A 10,136-nucleotide genomic window follows, 5' to 3' on the forward strand; every position below is an offset into this window, starting at 1 on the left:
AAGGCATCAGATTAATGCTGGCCCCAGAATCGGCTAAAGCATTAACCTTCATTTTATTCCCAAACTCACATGGAAGAGTGAGGCGTCCAGGATCCCCCATCTTTTCTGGTGTTTCTCCCAACACAGCTTTTGAAGTTTGTTCACTTAGAATCACTGTAGAGTGCTTCTTTAATTGCCTTCGAGTGTCTATCAAGTCTTGCAGTAATTTCTGGTTCTCAGGGGCTTTGGATAAGGACTCGACAAAGGGTGTATTAATTGGGATCCCCTTCACATGCTTTACAAACTCTAAATGCTCCTTCTCCAGTTGACTGAGTGTAACTTGGGTGGGAAATGGCAAATGTGGATGATAAGCTGGAACGGGATCAAAGTATTTTTGATCAGACATGCGCCACATCGTAGCCAGAGGAGTGCCACGTCGTGGTGATCCTGGTTCACCAATTTTTCCACTTTCGATCCTTGATTTCTTGGGCTGCTGCGGTTCTTCTTCCAATGCTTCCAGGAACTCAGATATTGCATCTTCTTCAGTATCGATGGCCATTACGTGAGATTGGGTCTTTACTTCGGGATTCTTCGGGGACAATTTTTCATGAACTAGAGTGGCTAGTTGACCAAATTGCACTTCAAGGTTATGGATGGAGGCTTGCTGGTTCTTTATCAAAGTTTGTTGTTCCAAAATGGCGGAATCAGTGGCATCGTGTCTCTTTTCCGAAGCCTCCATAAACTTCATCAAAATGGTCTCTAGGTCGGGTTTCTTCTCGGCCGACGGCTGCTCCTTTTGATAAAGGCCTCGACCTGTCTACCTATATTTCTCTTCTTTTTGCTTCTTATACTCTTCATATGGCATCCACTCCTTCTTCAGTTTCCTCCAGTCCTCATCAAACTTATCCCCACTAGAGTAGCACACTTGAGCTTTTCTGTTCCCAAACTCATCTACATTGCAGTCCTTGGTCAAGTGTGGACCACTGCATCTCTCGCACCCCACTCTTATGGCATGTATCGACTGGTCCATTTGTGTTATCCTGCGATCCATGTTATTCAGCATGGCCATGACAGCTGCAATTTCTTCAGTTTGGGCCCCTCCACCGCCTTTGATTCCGTCTTGCCTTGGGTTGTGGTATTCGCGAGAGTGCTTCGCGAATTCTTCAATTAGCTCCTTGACCTCCCTTGGATTTTTCTTTGTCAACGGTCCTTGAGAATCAAGGAGTTGTCTTGTCATCACATTGACCCCATCATAAAAGATTGACATCTCTTGCTGCACATTTAGGTCATGTTGAGGGCAATTTCTGAGCAAGCCCTTGTACCGCTCCCATGCTTCGTATAGTGACTCCCCCGGCTGTTGCTCAAAGTTGGCTATTGCCTTCTTGAGTTTGGCTATCTTGGATGGCGGGCAAAACTGGTCCAGGAATTGCTCACGCATTTGAGCCCAAGTGGTGATTGTACCCGGTGGGAGTGCTTTCAACCACTCCTTAGCAGCTCCTTTGAAAGTGATGGGAAACATCCTAAGCAAGACTGTGTTTCTGTTGACATTTGGGACATTGAAGTAATCCGCAATGTCGTTGACTTCATCTAGATGCTTAAAAGCATCCTCATGATCTTTCCCGAAAAATGGGATGTCCTTTAGTGCGGTCAATATGTGTCCCTTTAGCTCGAATGTGGCAGTGGCAGGTATTGCGGGTTAGACTAAACCGGGACCCACATCTTCTCGGATCCGCTTCTTGTAAGCTCCCATGGACATTTCTTCAATCGTTGCCATCTCGTTCCTTGGCTCGTTCTCAGGTTCGCTCGTGTGTTCTTCAAATTCTGGCTCGGTATCGCTTTCGGACTCAGTTTGGACGGGTGTATGATCCAAATGCTCAAGATTGCTCTTGTGCCTCGCTGATGAACTTGACTCTCCTGTCTTCTTTCCCGACTTCCTGGAAAAAGCTGACTTCAATTCATGCAAGGGCGTCTTTTTCTTGTGAAGTGCAGACTCGGGGTCTTCAAGTGGTGGCACCAAGTGTGTGTTTGAGCTTCTGGTCATGAACTCCTGCAACTTGCTAAACTAAAAACGTAAAACTGAACTAAAATAAGAAAAACTAACTAAAAACTAAAAATTTAGTTTTCTGTCTATCCACGTCGTGGACTCTATGTCTGACAAAAAAAATTTATTTTGCTGAAAAATTAACTTTTTGTGGTTTTTATTCCACAAAAAGGATCGATCAATTTAATGCAAATAAATAAGCTAAAAACTAAGCCGTTCCCCGGCAACGGCGCCAAAAACTTGATGTGCACAAAAGTACTCGTTAATTTTAATATTTATAACCTAACAAACTTAACTAACTATGCACTTATAGGCAGTGTACCTAGTCAGATTACAGTATAGCTTGGGTAAGTCGGGTGTCGATCACAGGGAACGGTGTTCTAATTAATTTACTTACTATTAAATTAACCTAATTTATTAACAAGTTTAAAAGGGGTTTTATCTGGTTTTACAAGATCAGATGAACTTAAATCAAATTCAATAAATAAAAACACACTCTTGTTTAGTTTGAATCCACTTCTCCCTAATGGCTAGCTAATGATTACGGATTATTAAGTTGGTTTTTAGTTGTATTAGTAATTTAGTTCTAACTTACCAATAATTAACTAATTCATGTCAAACCATGTATGTTCACACATAATTAAACACATAACTAATTATGAATGTAAATATGCTATGTAAGATTTGTTCTATAAACGCAATTATGATCACAATACACGTTCTCTAGCACAACTAAGCTTTATTTATTCTAATTACTAACTAAGATTGGTCAATCCTAGCTCTAACAATTCAATGTTCACTAAATCATTAGGTAAACAGGTTCATGCAGTTTAATGGTCACTAAGCTACACAGAACATGCAATCAAGCAATTAGATAAACAAATAATAGCATGCTAGGTTATTCAAATCAAACACAAACAATTTTTACCAACTAAACTTAATCCATAAGCATATAACTATTCATAAGTTTAAAGCTTCATCTAGCTAAACAAGAGTAGCTAGATTCAGCTGCTCATCATAGCAACTAGACCAACACAGCTAAAAATAATGAAAGACATGTTCTTATTTAACTAAAATATAAACCTCTATTCTTTTTGGTGTTGAAAACCCTCTTCCAGAACCTTTCTTTCGCTCTGAATCGTCTCCTGGAACTCTTTTCTTCTGCCAAAAGCTTCTCCCTTTCGTAATAATCAGGAGCACTTATATAATCTTCAAAAACCCGCGCCACGTCGTGGCCAGATGTGCCACGTCGTGGGCTTCAAGCAATCCGTATCCTCCAAGGAAATCCTCCGCGTCACAATGTCTATCTTCTGGAACTCCCGTGCCACGTCGTGGGCTTCATCGCCACGTCGTGAATTAAGTGTTTATCGTGAATTTATTATTTTCTTGTCTTTCAAGCCTCCCATGTTCCCCATTTTGGCACTTTTGGTCCCTCTCTTCGAGAATACTTTATATTGACTGATAAACATATTACCAATTTATTAAAAATGTACTTAAATATTGCCTAAAAATAAGTATAAATATGGCAATATCAAGTCCCTTACTCGAAGGATTATCCGAGCCTCGCTACCTGTTGATGGTATTCAGGTGATGGCTAATTGGCATTACAAGGAGGCCTTCAGCAGCTGAGGACTGGTTTGGATAGAGTCAGAGATTTCCCTAGGGCAAGCCTAGGATGAGAGTAGCAGATATTAGTAGCCGTAGAAGGGACTTGGTTGAGTTAAGGTAACTCTTGAGGAAAGTACAGATAGATGTAGAAGGTAGTATGGGCCCGTACTACCGAAAGCAAAGGATCCATACTCTATTCAAGATGGGTCAAGACGAAACCAAGGAATGGTGGGAGTATGTTTGAGATCCCTCAGTAGCAATGAGTACTCTGACAGTTATTGTGATATGTTTACAGCAAGGTGACATTGCGCGAGACATCAGTTGGCAGTTCAGGTGCGGGGGAGGGATCTAGCTCAGGCTCTAGGGTTGGACAGTTTGATGATCAGATGAGAGATGTCATTTCCGCAGAGATTGTGCAAAACATCGTTAATCAGACTCCTGTGATATTTGGTTCGGTTAGGGAGGCCATCATGGAGCTTTTGGACAATCGTCTTGAGGCCTTTAGGGCCGGGATAGTTTTAGGGCAGTTTGGGGCTCGTCTAGAGCCCGATTCTTATGGATCCCAGGGATCCATCAGTGAGGGTGATCCTATTTTTAGCTCTTGCCATCAGGGTTCAGGAGTGAGTGGGGCACCCTGTCCCCAGGGGAGTCCCCTGTATGATTTGGTTGTTGCGGAGGTTTCACGTGTCGTTCACAAGGAGCTACCCGACATCATAAAGAGGGTCACTAATAGGTTGACCGAGAAGCTTCAGGATCAGACATCGGGTGTTCAGACGATTGATGGGGACGACAGGGTAGCGCAGGAGTGAGAGATTGATTGGGAGTCAGAAAGGAAGAGGAAACCAGATGAGGTTCAGTGGCCCACAGGTTCGGGCAAAAGAACCAAAGGGCCGAGTTCGAGATCGAGAGACTTCCAGGGCCGCAGCCGATGCGGTAAGTGTGGCAGGGCGTACGGGGGTACGTGTAGGAGTAGTAGAGGTGGCGATCCTGGCTGTTTCAAGTGTGGCCAAACTGGTCATTTTAGCAGAGATTGTACTACTACCATCGCTCAGGGGCTTGATCTGATATGTTTCCGTTGTAGTCAGAGGGGCCACAAGAAGGCCCACTGTCTGAGTTTGTATACAGCAGGGCGGGTGCCAGCTCCTGCCCTTGGGACTTTGAGAACCGCCAACAGACATCAGGGTCGGGCAAGGGCGCCCACGGCTCGGAGCAGAGTATTCCGATTGATTTCAACAAGGATTCGAGCAGCACTGGATGTTGGGGGTACGTATCTTTTGCCTTCCTATCAATTATGATTTATGATGTGGTTGTTATGTTACTGCACCGCATAGGTAAGTACTTATATTGGAATATTATATTACTTATTTGGGATTGTGTCATATGTCATCTGCATACCTTGGAATCTAGAATGATAGTTGAGGACGTTCCCCGTAAGCAGGTCACTTCGGATGCAGTAATTGTAGCAAAGTGTGAGTGAGACTCGGTGGTGTCCCGCAATTTTCAGGAAGGTGTTAGTTGTGTATAGATCAGTTATATTTTCAGCAGTGGTAAGTTTGAGTTCCTAGTGGAGTAACCAGAGGACAATAGGATAGTAGTTCGAAGATGTTCCCCTCCTCTTAAGCGCAGGTCATAAGGATGCAGACACTGAAGCAGGAACAATCGGGGATTTTAGGGTGCTCGATTCGTCGACAAGATTGGTAGGTCTGATGAAGGGTTAGTTGAAGCGCCAGTAGAGATAAACGTGGGTTGTCAGCAGATCGACCCCTTTAGATGATAGGAAGGATGGGGGAATCCTTTTCAAGTTGTCAGTTGTAAGAATTAGCCGGACAAAAGTTGTAACATCCCAAAATTCAAGCCCAAAAATTTCATTTTTGATTGATTAATTCATAAAAAATTCATTAGGAAATATTGTATAAACACGTCATCTCAAAAACAAGTATCATGTTTGAAACCCACAACCATGAACAAATGTCATATCAGAGTACAATCCCAGAAAAACACCGTGCGGAAATCATATGTGAGTGTGTGTGATGCCATGCTACGCCGCCGGCTCCTTCCCCTTGGATGAAGAGGTACCTGAAACCAAAAACTAAAACCGTAAGCACAAAGCTTAGTGAGTTCCCCCATCATACCACATACCATACAATACCATCAGTATCTTTAAACCGGTAATCGTCATCGGTATCTTTCAACCGGTAATCGTCATCGGTATCTTTCAACCGGTAACTGGGGACTATTCCACCCCCTACTACTAGCATACAATAGCAAGATATAAGCACACATTCAGACATATTCGGGTACTGACCTACCCCTTGGTCCTAAGGACCACTATCTGGGAAACTATCCCTATCATGTAACATATCATACAGATATAACTGATAACCAAACACAAACCAAACCAAGATAAATTATCAAAAAGACAATTATCTTCTAAGTACTCCTCAATGGTGGGCCGACATTGTGGCCTTAGACCCACCCCTACTGGAAGGTAACTCACCTCGTATCCGCTGAACTGTGCGGGAATCCTCTGACTGCTGCCACTGCTGCTCCGGAAATCCACCGGCTAAAATTCCCACAAAACACTTAGTCAGAAACTGACATCTACCCTTAGGGTAAAATGACTGTTTTACCCCTTGACCAAATCACAGTCAAAGTCAAAGTCAACTTCCAGTTGACCTGACTCGCCAAGTTGACTCGTCAACTCGCCGAGTCCCTATCCTTCCATCAGACCTCATACCTGTCTCTACTCGTCGAGTTAGGCGATGACTCGACGAGTTATCCTTCTAAATGAACACCGACTGAATCCACATCCGACTCGCCGAGTTGTATGAACGACTCGTCGAGTTCATCATCAACTGATACTCATGTCCTGACTTGACTCGTCCAGTTGTATGAACAACTCGTCGAGTTACTCTTCATCCTATGAACACGTTCTGTCCTCGACTCGCCGAGTTGATGAACAACTCGTCAAGTTCCATGAAGATTGTCTTGGGCTCGCCGAGTCCGTTCATGCACTCGCCGAGTACCATGAATTCCCATAACACTTTGCTTAGTCAGGAACGTTGGGTCACTCCCCGGGACTCCTAAAACCCTTCACACTCAACTGGTCCTTATGACCCTCACTGATATGGGACCAAAACCCTTGGACTCGCCGATTCCAGGAATGGACACGCCGAGTCTATCACATTCCTTACTAAGAACTTCGATTTCTGATGTACAACACTTAACCAAATGATAGATCTAGGCCCCCAAACTCAATCTAGCACGTAAAGTTACAAACTTTACGTGCATGCATGGGACATTACAGCTTAAAAGGCTCTAAAATGGTTCTTTTGTTTCATGGGGCCTTCCTTGGTGCAAAAAGCAACCTAGATCTGACTTATGGCTCATAAAATGACATGATACAGAAGCCCAAACCCCCAACCATGTTTGCAAACATGGTTGGCCACCAAAAATGGCTTATAAAAGCCCTAAATCACCCCAAAGAGGGATCTAACAAGAGAATGAGCAAGGTTCAGACTTTATACCTTCCAAAGACTGCAAATGATGAACCAAACTCGAATCCTTCAGTCCCCTCTTGATCCTTCTATTCTCTTCCTTCTTCTTTGAGATCAAAACTCACAAGAATCACTCAAAAAGCTTTAGATCTTCACAAAAACGGCTAGGGTTTGCTATGAGGAGTGTTTGGGAGCTTAAAGGGGGAAAGGAGGCTGCATAAGGTCATTTAAATAGGGTGCAAACCCCTGGATTAGGGTTTTTGCCCAAACAGCGGCTACTCGTCGAGTCCGGGACTCGACTCGCCGAGTCCGCAACTTAATCCCCGCGCCTCATCCCGCTTCTACTCGGCGAGTCAGTCCTTCGACTCGCCGAGTCCAAGGCCAATAATGCAAAAATAAGTGAAGATTTAATAACAGAATCCATACCAAGAACCAGGTGCTACAAAAGTGGGGGAGAACCCTTCATGGATTCATGGTCAGTAGTATGATAAACTTCGAAAGGGTTGACAATCTTGTGTAGGAAGGGAAAGCAACCCGAAGGGTCTAGTGGGTTCAGGATTTCAGGAGTTGGGAGTTTGGAAAACTTCCCAATGTCGGTTTCATGTATTGAGGATTAGTAAACGATTGATTTGGAAAATCAAGCTGAAGAATTTCTCGTCGGAAAGCAAGTGTAGCAGGGATGTAAGACTACAAGATAGCTGTAGCATTTGGTGACTGAGGGTTGGTTTTGGAAATCAGACTGGGGTAAATTGCTAGCAGGACTCGGTGAGTCAGGGTGCCCTCGGGATGGTAGTTAGTGATAGAGTCAGTAAGGAGAGTGTTGTAAGTCTGCGGGTGTAGCCGTAGCATTCACTAGCAGCCATATAGTATTAGAGTGTTGTAAGTCTGCGGGGGTAGCCGTAGCATTCACTAGCAATCAGATGGTATTAGAGTGTTGTAAGTCTGTGGAGGTGGACGTAGTATTCACTAGCAGCCAGATAGTATTAGAGTGTTGTAAGTCTGCGGGGGTAGCCGTAACATTCACTAGCAGCCATATAGTATTAGAGTGCTGTAAGTCTGCGTGGGTAGCCGTAGCATTCGCTAGCATCCCGATAGTATTAGAGTGTTATAAGTTTGTGGGTGTAGCCGTAGCATTCACTAGCAGCCAGATAGTGATAGAGTGTTGTAAGTCCGCAGGTGTAGCCGCAGCATCCACCAGGTTGGTAGATAGCATGAGCACGTTGTTAGGACGTGGAAGGAACATTAGCTCCCAGATCAGGCGTAACAGTAAGGATGTGGAAATCCATGAAGTGGATTTCGGAATTTTCTGGATGGATTAGACCTAGTTGAGTCAGAGATAAAACTGTAGGAATGTCACTGCAGTTTTGAGATCGAGGAAGCAATGGATTGCTTCAGGTTACTTGTTATATAAGGCTACAATTGGTCATGTAGCAATCACGTTTAGCCGCAATTTGGTAACATCAGGATTTGACGCTCGGACCCGAGTGGTTGGGATCAAGAGGTTGTTAAAGCCTCAGTGACATGATAACTAGTGGCAACTAGTTCCAGAGAAGGATTTTGTTCGGAAGTCGTGGGAGGCGACTAAAACAGGGAGTCCTTTGGCCCCGCAACCTGGTTGGAACCTGATATTTCAGATGACTGATGAAGGAAGTGAGACCAGGAAGGTCTCAAGAGATGTTGAAAAGCATCCCTGTAGCAGCATGTTGTTTCAGGCAGTTCAGTGTTTCAGGCAGTTCAATGTTTTAGGCAGTCTGTGTTTCAGGCAGTTCAGTGTTTCAGGCAGTCAGTGATTCCGGCAGTCAGTGTTTCAGGCAGTTCAGTGTTTCAGGCAGTCAGTGATTCAGGCAGCCAGTGTTTCAGGCAGTTCAGTGTTTCAGGCAGTTAAGTTTTTCAGGCAGTCAGTGATTCAGGCAGTCAGTGTTTCAGGCAGTTCAGTGTTTCAGGCAGTTCAGTGTTTCAGGCAGTCAGTGATTCAGACAGTTTAGTGTTTCAGGCAGTCAGTGTTTTAGACAGTCAGTGTTCAAGCAGTTCAGTGTCTCAGGCAGTCAGTGTTCCAGACAGTTCAGTGCTTTCAGGAAGTTCAGTGTTTTCAGATAGTCTTGGGTCTCCAAAGGTAATGGTATTTTGGATTTTCATGGATAGCCTGTGGAGTGGCAAGTCACTCATAGCACAATTGTCCGAGTTATAGCCAAGTATAAGTGAATCATAGGGATAAGTGGATCTGTGAATTTTGTGGTTATAGTGGGGACCTGGGGTAGTTAGTATGAAAGGAACGGATTCAAGAAGAGGGCAGAATGAGTTCCAACCGTGCGAGTTGCTCGGGTTATCGTCATGTATGGAAAAAGGGAGGATAGTTTGGCACTGGGAGAGGACCCAATGAATTTTGTAGTATGTAACTTTCACAAGCCACGAAAGTGTGTTCCTACCAGGAAGGGGACAGTATCACCGGGTGATACTTGGTTGTTATGTGTTGACATTGAGGCCGGTGGTCGGCCGGAGTTATATTCATTAGGCAAGGGTGATGCGAACGGATCGCAGGTTAGTTGGCCGTAACGGACTTCGAGGACGAAGTCTAGTTTAAGTGGGGGAGAGTTGTAACATCCAGAATCAGGAAGAACAGGAAACGAAAGCAAAGCCCTAAGTCAAAGGAGTCAACTCGTCGAGTCCGGGGAGGAACCCGCCGAGTCGGAGTGTGACCCGTGTCGCGGATTAAGTGACCGACTCGACGAGTCGGGGATACTGACTCGACGAGTCTGGTCTGGGTTGGGAAACATGTGGCAAAATGAAGGAGAAGAGAACATGTGGCAAAATCATTCTTATTTATTAGGGTACTAGGTTATAACCCGTGGAAACCACGGTTAGCAATGTAAAATAATATTGATACTTCAAAACCATAATCATTAATAAATAATTTTTAAACAGTTATTAACTTTAAAAGTTAGATGATTTGTACTAACTTTATAATTCTTGATTTAAATTAATAGATAATGGTTTGAAGATACGAACGAAGT

The 10,136-nt window shown here is 44.0% G+C and overlaps 1 non-coding gene across 1 annotated transcript; it reads left to right on the forward strand.

The window, feature by feature from the left end:
- Positions 1-1,262: 1,262 nt before the first annotated feature.
- LOC145096620 (small nucleolar RNA R71) lies at positions 1,263-1,369 on the forward strand. Its single transcript, XR_013703995.1, has one exon. It is a non-coding gene; the product is annotated as a small nucleolar RNA R71 (small nucleolar RNA).
- The last annotated feature ends 8,767 nt before the right edge of the window (positions 1,370-10,136 follow it).

Source organism: Lactuca serriola, chromosome 3 (assembly GCF_051521515.1).
Source record: "Lactuca serriola cultivar US96UC23 chromosome 3, Lser_US96UC23_V15, whole genome shotgun sequence".
NCBI classification, from domain to species: Eukaryota; Viridiplantae; Streptophyta; class Magnoliopsida; order Asterales; family Asteraceae; genus Lactuca; species Lactuca serriola.